The following is an 8,255-nucleotide window of genomic DNA, read 5'->3' on the forward strand; positions in this document are numbered from 1 at the left end:
GCTGCCTCCAAGGCCGCTTTGCAAGCACTCTCGCCGGCTGTTCCCGCCAGCTGCGCACAATGCTCCCAAGTCCGGGAGAAAAGCGCTTCGGGGTGGTGCTCTCTCCCGGCCCTTGCCCCTGAGCCTGGGGGCCAGGCAGGGGGTCCACAGTCCCAGGCCAAGGCAGAACCACATGCACACGTCTGTTCCTGCCCCCTGCACCGGCAGAGAGGTCGGGGGAGCCAGAGACTGTCAGGCAGCTGCTGGGCTGGCCGCCTGTGTGGGAAGGGGCAGAGCCGACCTAGGGGCACACTGGGCCTCTTGCTCTCCCTGCTGCCCTGAGGCTGCTGGGCCAAAGAGGTCTTGGGCATCCAGCCCCTTGCTGGTCCCTTCCCTCTGACGAAGCCCTCTGAGCTCCAGCACCTTGCAGTGTGGAGAGAGCCCCTGCCAGCAACCTCCTCTCCAAGGAGGCCTCAACCGAGGCCTAGGCCCAGGGGAAAGGCACCAGCGGGGATGAGCCTGGGGAGGCGCCCGGGCATGTCTGGACCCAGTCCCCGCAGCCTGCCCCTTGGTGGGGCTGTACCCCCGGAGACCAGGAAGGTCTGGGCAAGGCTGGCCAGGGGAAGTGGCCCTGCTGGGTCCTGCCCCTGGCCTGTGGGGCCTCTGAGCACAACCGGCCCTCTCCCGCTGGAAGACCTCCCCGGCTGCCTCCAAAGGCCGCTTTGCAAGCACTCTCACCGGCTGTTCCCGCCAGCTGCGCACAATGCTCCCAAGCCCGGGAGAAAAGCGCTTCGGGGTGGTGCTCTCTCCCGGCCCTTGCCCCTGAGCCTGGGGGCCAGGCAGGGGGTCCACAGTCCGTGGCCAAGGCAGAACCACATGCACAGGTCTGTTCCTGCCCCCTGCACCAGCAGAGAGCTCGGGGGAGCCAGAGACTGTCAGGCAGCTGCTGGGCTGGCCGCCTGTGTGGGAAGGGGCAGAGCCGACCTAGGGGCACACTGGGCCTCTTGCTCTCCCTGCTGCCCTGAGGCTGCTGGGCCAAAGAGGTCTTGGGCATCCAGCCCCTTGCTGGTCCCTTCCCTCTGACGAAGCCCTCTGAGCTCCAGCACCTTGCAGTGTGGAGAGAGCCCCTGCCAGCAACCTCCTCTCCAAGGAGGCCTCAACCGAGGCCTAGGCCCAGGGGAAAGGCACCAGCGGGGATGAGCCTGGGGAGGCGCCCGGGCATGTCTGGACCCAGTCCCCGCAGCCTGCCCCTTGGTGGGGCAGTAGCCCCGGAGGCCAGGAAGGTCTGGGCAAGGCTGGCCAGGGGAAGGGGACTTGCTGGGTCCTGCCCCTGGCCTGTGGGGCCTCTGAGCACAACCGGCCCTCTCCCGCTGGAAGACCTCCCCGGCTGCCTCCAAAGGCCGCTTTGCAAGCACTCTCGCCGGCTGTTCCCGCCAGCTGCGCACAATGCTCCCAAGCCCGGGAGAAAAGCGCTTCGGGGTGGTGCTCTCTCCCGGCCCTTGCCCCTGAGCCTGGGGGCCAGGCAGGGGGTCCACAGTCCGTGGCCAAGGCAGAACCACATGCACAGGTCTGTTCCTGCCCCCTGCACCAGCAGAGAGCTCGGGGGAGCCAGAGACTCTCAGGCAGCTGCTGGGCTGGCCGCCTGTTTGGGAAGGGGCAGAGCCGACCTAGGGGCACACTGGGCCTCTTGCTCTCCCTGCTGCCCTGAGGCTGCTGGGCCAAAGAGGTCTTGGGCATCCAGCCCCTTGCTGCTCCCTTCCCTCTGACGAGTCCCTCTGAGTTCCAGCACCTTGCAGTGTGGAGAGAGCCCCTGCCAGCAACCTCCTCTCCAAGGAGGCCTCAACCGAGGCCTAGGCCCAGGGGAAAGGCACCAGCGGGGATGAGCCTGGGGAGGCACCCAGGCATGTCTGGGCCCAGTCCCCGCAGCCTGCCCCTTGGTGGGGCAGTAGCCCCGGAGGCCAGGAAGGTCTGGGCAAGGCTGGCCAGGGGAAGGGGCCCTGCTGGGTCCTGCCCCTGGCCTGTGGGGCCTCTGAGCACAACCGGCCCTCTCACGCTGGAAGTCCTCCCCGGCTGCCTCCAAGGCCGCTTTGCAAGCACTCTCGCCGGCTGTTCCCGCCAGCTGCGCACAATGCTCCCAAGTCCGGGAGAAAAGCGCTTCGGGGTGGTGCTCTCTCCCGGCCCTTGCCCCTGAGCCTGGGGGCCAGGCAGGGGGTCCACAGTCCCAGACCAAGGCAGAACCACATGCACACGTCTGTTCCTGCCCCCTGCACCGGCAGAGAGCTCGGGGGAGCCAGAGTCTGTCAGGCAGCTGCTGGGCTGGCCGCCTGTGTGGGAAGGGGCAGAGCCGACCTAGGGGCACACTGGGCCTCTTGCTCTCCCTGCTGCCCTGAGGCTGCTGGGCCAAAGAGGTCTTGGGCATCCAGCCCCTTGCTGGTCCCTTCCCTCTGACGAGTCCCTCTGAGCTCCAGCACCTTGCAGTGTGGAGACAGGCCCTGCCAGCAACCTCCTCTGCAAGGAGGCCTCAAGCGAGGCCTAGGCCCAGGGGAAAGGCACCAGCGGGGATGAGCCTGGGGAGGCGCCCAGGCATGTCTGGGCCCAGTCCCCGCAGCCTGCCCCTTGGTGGGGCAGTAGCCCCGGAGGCCAGGAAGGTCTGGGCAAGGCTGGCCAGGGGAAGGGGACTTGCTGGGTCCTGCCCCTGGCCTGTGGGGCCTCTGAGCACAACCGGCCCTCTCCCGCTGGAAGACCTCCCCGGCTGCCTCCAAAGGCCGCTTTGCAAGCACTCTCGACGGCTGTTCCCGCCAGCGGCGCACAATGCTCCCAAGCCCGGGAGAAAAGCGCTTCGGGGTGGTGCTCTCTCCCGGCCCTTGCCCCTGAGCCTGGGGGCCAGGCAGGGGGTCCACAGTCCCTGGCCAAGGCAGAACCACATGCACAGGTCTGTTCCTGTCCCCTGCACCAGCAGAGAGCTCGGGGGAGCCAGAGACTCTCAGGCAGCTGCTGGGCTGGCCGCCTGTTTGGGAAGGGGCAGAGCCGACCTAGGGGCACACTGGGCCTCTTGCTCTCCCTGCTGCCCTGAGGCTGCTGGGCCAAAGAGGTCTTGGGCATGCAGCCCCTTGCTGGTCCCTTCCCTCTGACGAGTCCCTCTGAGCTCCAGCACCTTGCAGTGTGGAGACAGGCCCTGCCAGCAACCTCCTCTCCAAGGAGGCCTCAACCGAGGCCTAGGCCCAGGGGAAAGGCACCAGCGGGGATGAGCCTGGGGAGGCGCCCAGGCATGTCTGGGCCCAGTTCCCGCAGCCTGCCCCTTGGTGTGGCAGTACCCCCGGAGGCCAGGAAGGTCTGGGCAAGGCTGGCCAGGGTCAGGGGCCCTGCTGGGTCCTGCCCCTGGCCTGTGGGGCCTCTGAGCACAACCGGCCCTCTCACGCTGGAAGTCCTCCCCGGCTGCCTCCAAGGCCGCTTTGCAAGCACTCTCGCCGGCTGTTCCCGCCAGCTGCGCACAATGCTCCCAAGCCCGGGAGAAAAGCGCTTCGGGGTGGTGCTCTCTCCCGGCCCTTGCCCCTGAGCCTGGGGTCCAGGCAGGGGGTCCACAGTCCCAGGCCAAGGCAGAACCACATGCACACGTCTGTTCCTGCCCCCTGCACTGGCAGAGAGCTCGGGGGAGCCAGAGACTGTCAGGCAGCTGCTGGGCTGGCCGCCTGTGTGGGAAGGGGCAGAGCCGACCTAGGGGCACACTGGGCCTCTTGCTCTCCCTGCTGCCCTGAGGCTGCTGGGCCAAAGAGGTCTTGGGCATCCAGCCCCTTGCTGGTCCCTTCCCTCTGACGAAGCCCTCTGAGCTCCAGCACCTTGCAGTGTGGAGAGAGCCCCTGCCAGCAACCTCCTCTCCAAGGAGGCCTCAAGCGAGGCCTAGGCCCAGGGGAAAGGCACCAGCGGGGATGAGCCTGGGGAGGCGCCCAAGCATGTCTGGACCCAGTCCCCGCAGCCTGCCCCTTGGTGGGGCAGTAGCCCCGGAGGCCAGGAAGGTCTGGGCAAGGCTGGCCAGGGGAAGGGGACTTGCTGGGTCCTGCCCCTGGCCTGTGGGGCCTCTGAGCACAACCGGCCCTCTCCCGCTGGAAGACCTCCCCGGCTGCCTCCAAAGGCCGCTTTGCAAGCACTCTCGCCGGCTGTTCCCGCCAGCTGCGCACAATGCTCCCAAGCCCGGGAGAAAAGCGCTTCAGGGTGGTGCTCTCTCCCGGCCCTTGCCCCTGAGCCTGGGGGCCAGGCAGGGTGTCCACAGTCCCTGGCCAAGGCAGAACCACATGCACAGGTCTGTTCCTGTCCCCTGCACCAGCAGAGAGCTCGGGGGAGCCAGAGACTCTCAGGCAGCTGCTGGGCTGGCCGCCTGTTTGGGAAGGGGCAGAGCCGTCCTAGGGGCACACTGGGCCTCTTGCTCTCCCTGCTGCCGTGAGGCTGCTGGGCCAAAGAGGTCTTGGGCATCCAGCCCCTTGCTGGTCCCTTCCCTCTGACGAGTCCCTCTGAGCTCCAGCACCTTGCAGTGTGGAGACAGGCCCTGCCAGCAACCTCCTCTCCAAGGAGGCCTCAACCGAGGCCTAGGCCCAGGGGAAAGGCACCAGCGGGGATGAGCCTGGGGAGGCGCCCAGGCATGTCTGGACCCAGTCCCCGCAGCCTGCCCCTTGGTGGGGCAGTAGCCCCGGAGGCCAGGAAGGTCTGGGCAAGGCTGGCCAGGGGAAGGGGACTTGCTGGGTCCTGCCCCTGGCCTGTGGGGCCTCTGAGCACAACCGGCCCTCTCCCGCTGGAAGACCTCCCCGGCTGCCTCCAAAGGCCGCTTTGCAAGCACTCTCGCCGGCTGTTCCCGCCAGCCGCGCAAAATGCTCCCAAGTCCGGGAGAAAAGCGCTTCGGGGTGGTGCTCTCTCCTGGCCCTTCCCCCTGAGCCTGAGGGCCAGGCAGGGGGTCCACACTCCCAGGCCAAGGCAGAACCACATGCACACGTCTGTTCCTGCCCCCTACACCGGCAGAGAGCTCGGGGGAGCCATAGTCTGTCAGACAGCTGCTGGGCTGGCTGCCCGTGTGGGAAGGGGCAGAGCCGACCTAGAGGCACAGTGGGCCTCTTGCTCTCCCTGCTGCCCTGAGGCTGCTGGGCCAAAGAGGTCTTGGGCATCCAGCCCCTTGCTGGTCCCTTCCCTCTGACGAGTCCCTCTGAGTTCCAGCACCTTGCAGTGTGGAGAGAGCCCCTGCCAGCAACCTCCTCTCCAAGGAGGCCTCAACCGAGGCCTAGGCCCAGGGGAAAGGCACCAGCGGGGATGAGCCTGGGGAGGCACCCAGGCATGTCTGGGCCCAGTCCCCGCAGCCTGCCCCTTGGTGGGGCAGTAGCCCCGGAGGCCAGGAAGGTCTGGGCAAGGCTGGCCAGGGGAAGGGGCCCTGCTGGGTCCTGCCCCTGGCCTGTGGGGCCTCTGAGCACAACCGGCCCTCTCACGCTGGAAGTCCTCCCCGGCTGCCTCCAAGGCCGCTTTGCAAGCACTCTCGCCGGCTGTTCCCGCCAGCTGCGCACAATGCTCCCAAGTCCGGGAGAAAAGCGCTTCGGGGTGGTGCTCTCTCCCGGCCCTTGCCCCTGAGCCTGGGGGCCAGGCAGGGGGTCCACAGTCCCAGGCCAAGGCAGAACCACATGCACACGTCTGTTCCTGCCCCCTGCACCGGCAGAGAGCTCGGGGGAGCCAGAGACTGTCAGGCAGCTGCTGGGCTGGCCGCCTGTGTGGGAAGGGGCAGAGCCGACCTAGGGGCACACTGGGCCTCTTGCTCTCCCTGCTGCCCTGAGGCTGCTGGGCCAAAGAGGTCTTGGGCATCCAGCCCCTTGCTGGTCCCTTCCCTCTGACGAAGCCCTCTGAGCTCCAGCACCTTGCAGTGTGGAGAGAGCCCCTGCCAGCAACCTCCTCTCCAAGGAGGCCTCAACCGAGGCCTAGGCCCAGGGGAAAGGCACCAGCGGGGATGAGCCTGGGGAGGCGCCCGGGCATGTCTGGACCCAGTCCCCGCAGCCTGCCCCTTGGTGGGGCTGTACCCCCGGAGACCAGGAAGGTCTGGGCAAGGCTGGCCAGGGGAAGTGGCCCTGCTGGGTCCTGCCCCTGGCCTGTGGGGCCTCTGAGCACAACCGGCCCTCTCCCGCTGGAAGACCTCCCCGGCTGCCTCCAAAGGCCGCTTTGCAAGCACTCTCACCGGCTGTTCCCGCCAGCTGCGCACAATGCTCCCAAGCCCGGGAGAAAAGCGCTTCGGGGTGGTGCTCTCTCCCGGCCCTTGCCCCTGAGCCTGGGGGCCAGGCAGGGGGTCCACAGTCCGTGGCCAAGGCAGAACCACATGCACAGGTCTGTTCCTGCCCCCTGCACCAGCAGAGAGCTCGGGGGAGCCAGAGACTGTCAGGCAGCTGCTGGGCTGGCCGCCTGTGTGGGAAGGGGCAGAGCCGACCTAGGGGCACACTGGGCCTCTTGCTCTCCCTGCTGCCCTGAGGCTGCTGGGCCAAAGAGGTCTTGGGCATCCAGCCCCTTGCTGGTCCCTTCCCTCTGACGAAGCCCTCTGAGCTCCAGCACCTTGCAGTGTGGAGAGAGCCCCTGCCAGCAACCTCCTCTCCAAGGAGGCCTCAACCGAGGCCTAGGCCCAGGGGAAAGGCACCAGCGGGGATGAGCCTGGGGAGGCGCCCGGGCATGTCTGGACCCAGTCCCCGCAGCCTGCCCCTTGGTGGGGCAGTAGCCCCGGAGGCCAGGAAGGTCTGGGCAAGGCTGGCCAGGGGAAGGGGACTTGCTGGGTCCTGCCCCTGGCCTGTGGGGCCTCTGAGCACAACCGGCCCTCTCCCGCTGGAAGACCTCCCCGGCTGCCTCCAAAGGCCGCTTTGCAAGCACTCTCGCCGGCTGTTCCCGCCAGCTGCGCACAATGCTCCCAAGCCCGGGAGAAAAGCGCTTCGGGGTGGTGCTCTCTCCCGGCCCTTGCCCCTGAGCCTGGGGGCCAGGCAGGGGGTCCACAGTCCGTGGCCAAGGCAGAACCACATGCACAGGTCTGTTCCTGCCCCCTGCACCAGCAGAGAGCTCGGGGGAGCCAGAGACTCTCAGGCAGCTGCTGGGCTGGCCGCCTGTTTGGGAAGGGGCAGAGCCGACCTAGGGGCACACTGGGCCTCTTGCTCTCCCTGCTGCCCTGAGGCTGCTGGGCCAAAGAGGTCTTGGGCATCCAGCCCCTTGCTGCTCCCTTCCCTCTGACGAGTCCCTCTGAGTTCCAGCACCTTGCAGTGTGGAGAGAGCCCCTGCCAGCAACCTCCTCTCCAAGGAGGCCTCAACCGAGGCCTAGGCCCAGGGGAAAGGCACCAGCGGGGATGAGCCTGGGGAGGCACCCAGGCATGTCTGGGCCCAGTCCCCGCAGCCTGCCCCTTGGTGGGGCAGTAGCCCCGGAGGCCAGGAAGGTCTGGGCAAGGCTGGCCAGGGGAAGGGGCCCTGCTGGGTCCTGCCCCTGGCCTGTGGGGCCTCTGAGCACAACCGGCCCTCTCCCGCTGGAAGTCCTCCCCGGCTGCCTCCAAGGCCGCTTTGCAAGCACTCTCGCCGGCTGTTCCCGCCAGCTGCGCACAATGCTCCCAAGTCCGGGAGAAAAGCGCTTCGGGGTGGTGCTCTCTCCCGGCCCTTGCCCCTGAGCCTGGGGGCCAGGCAGGGGGTCCACAGTCCCAGACCAAGGCAGAACCACATGCACACGTCTGTTCCTGCCCCCTGCACCGGCAGAGAGCTCGGGGGAGCCAGAGTCTGTCAGGCAGCTGCTGGGCTGGCCGCCTGTGTGGGAAGGGGCAGAGCCGACCTAGGGGCACACTGGGCCTCTTGCTCTCCCTGCTGCCCTGAGGCTGCTGGGCCAAAGAGGTCTTGGGCATCCAGCCCCTTGCTGGTCCCTTCCCTCTGACGAGTCCCTCTGAGCTCCAGCACCTTGCAGTGTGGAGACAGGCCCTGCCAGCAACCTCCTCTGCAAGGAGGCCTCAAGCGAGGCCTAGGCCCAGGGGAAAGGCACCAGCGGGGATGAGCCTGGGGAGGCGCCCAGGCATGTCTGGGCCCAGTCCCCGCAGCCTGCCCCTTGGTGGGGCAGTAGCCCCGGAGGCCAGGAAGGTCTGGGCAAGGCTGGCCAGGGGAAGGGGACTTGCTGGGTCCTGCCCCTGGCCTGTGGGGCCTCTGAGCACAACCGGCCCTCTCCCGCTGGAAGACCTCCCCGGCTGCCTCCAAAGGCCGCTTTGCAAGCACTCTCGACGGCTGTTCCCGCCAGCGGCGCACAATGC

This window comes from Cervus elaphus, unplaced genomic scaffold (genome assembly GCF_910594005.1).
Source record: "Cervus elaphus unplaced genomic scaffold, mCerEla1.1, whole genome shotgun sequence".
NCBI classification, from domain to species: Eukaryota; Metazoa; Chordata; class Mammalia; order Artiodactyla; family Cervidae; genus Cervus; species Cervus elaphus.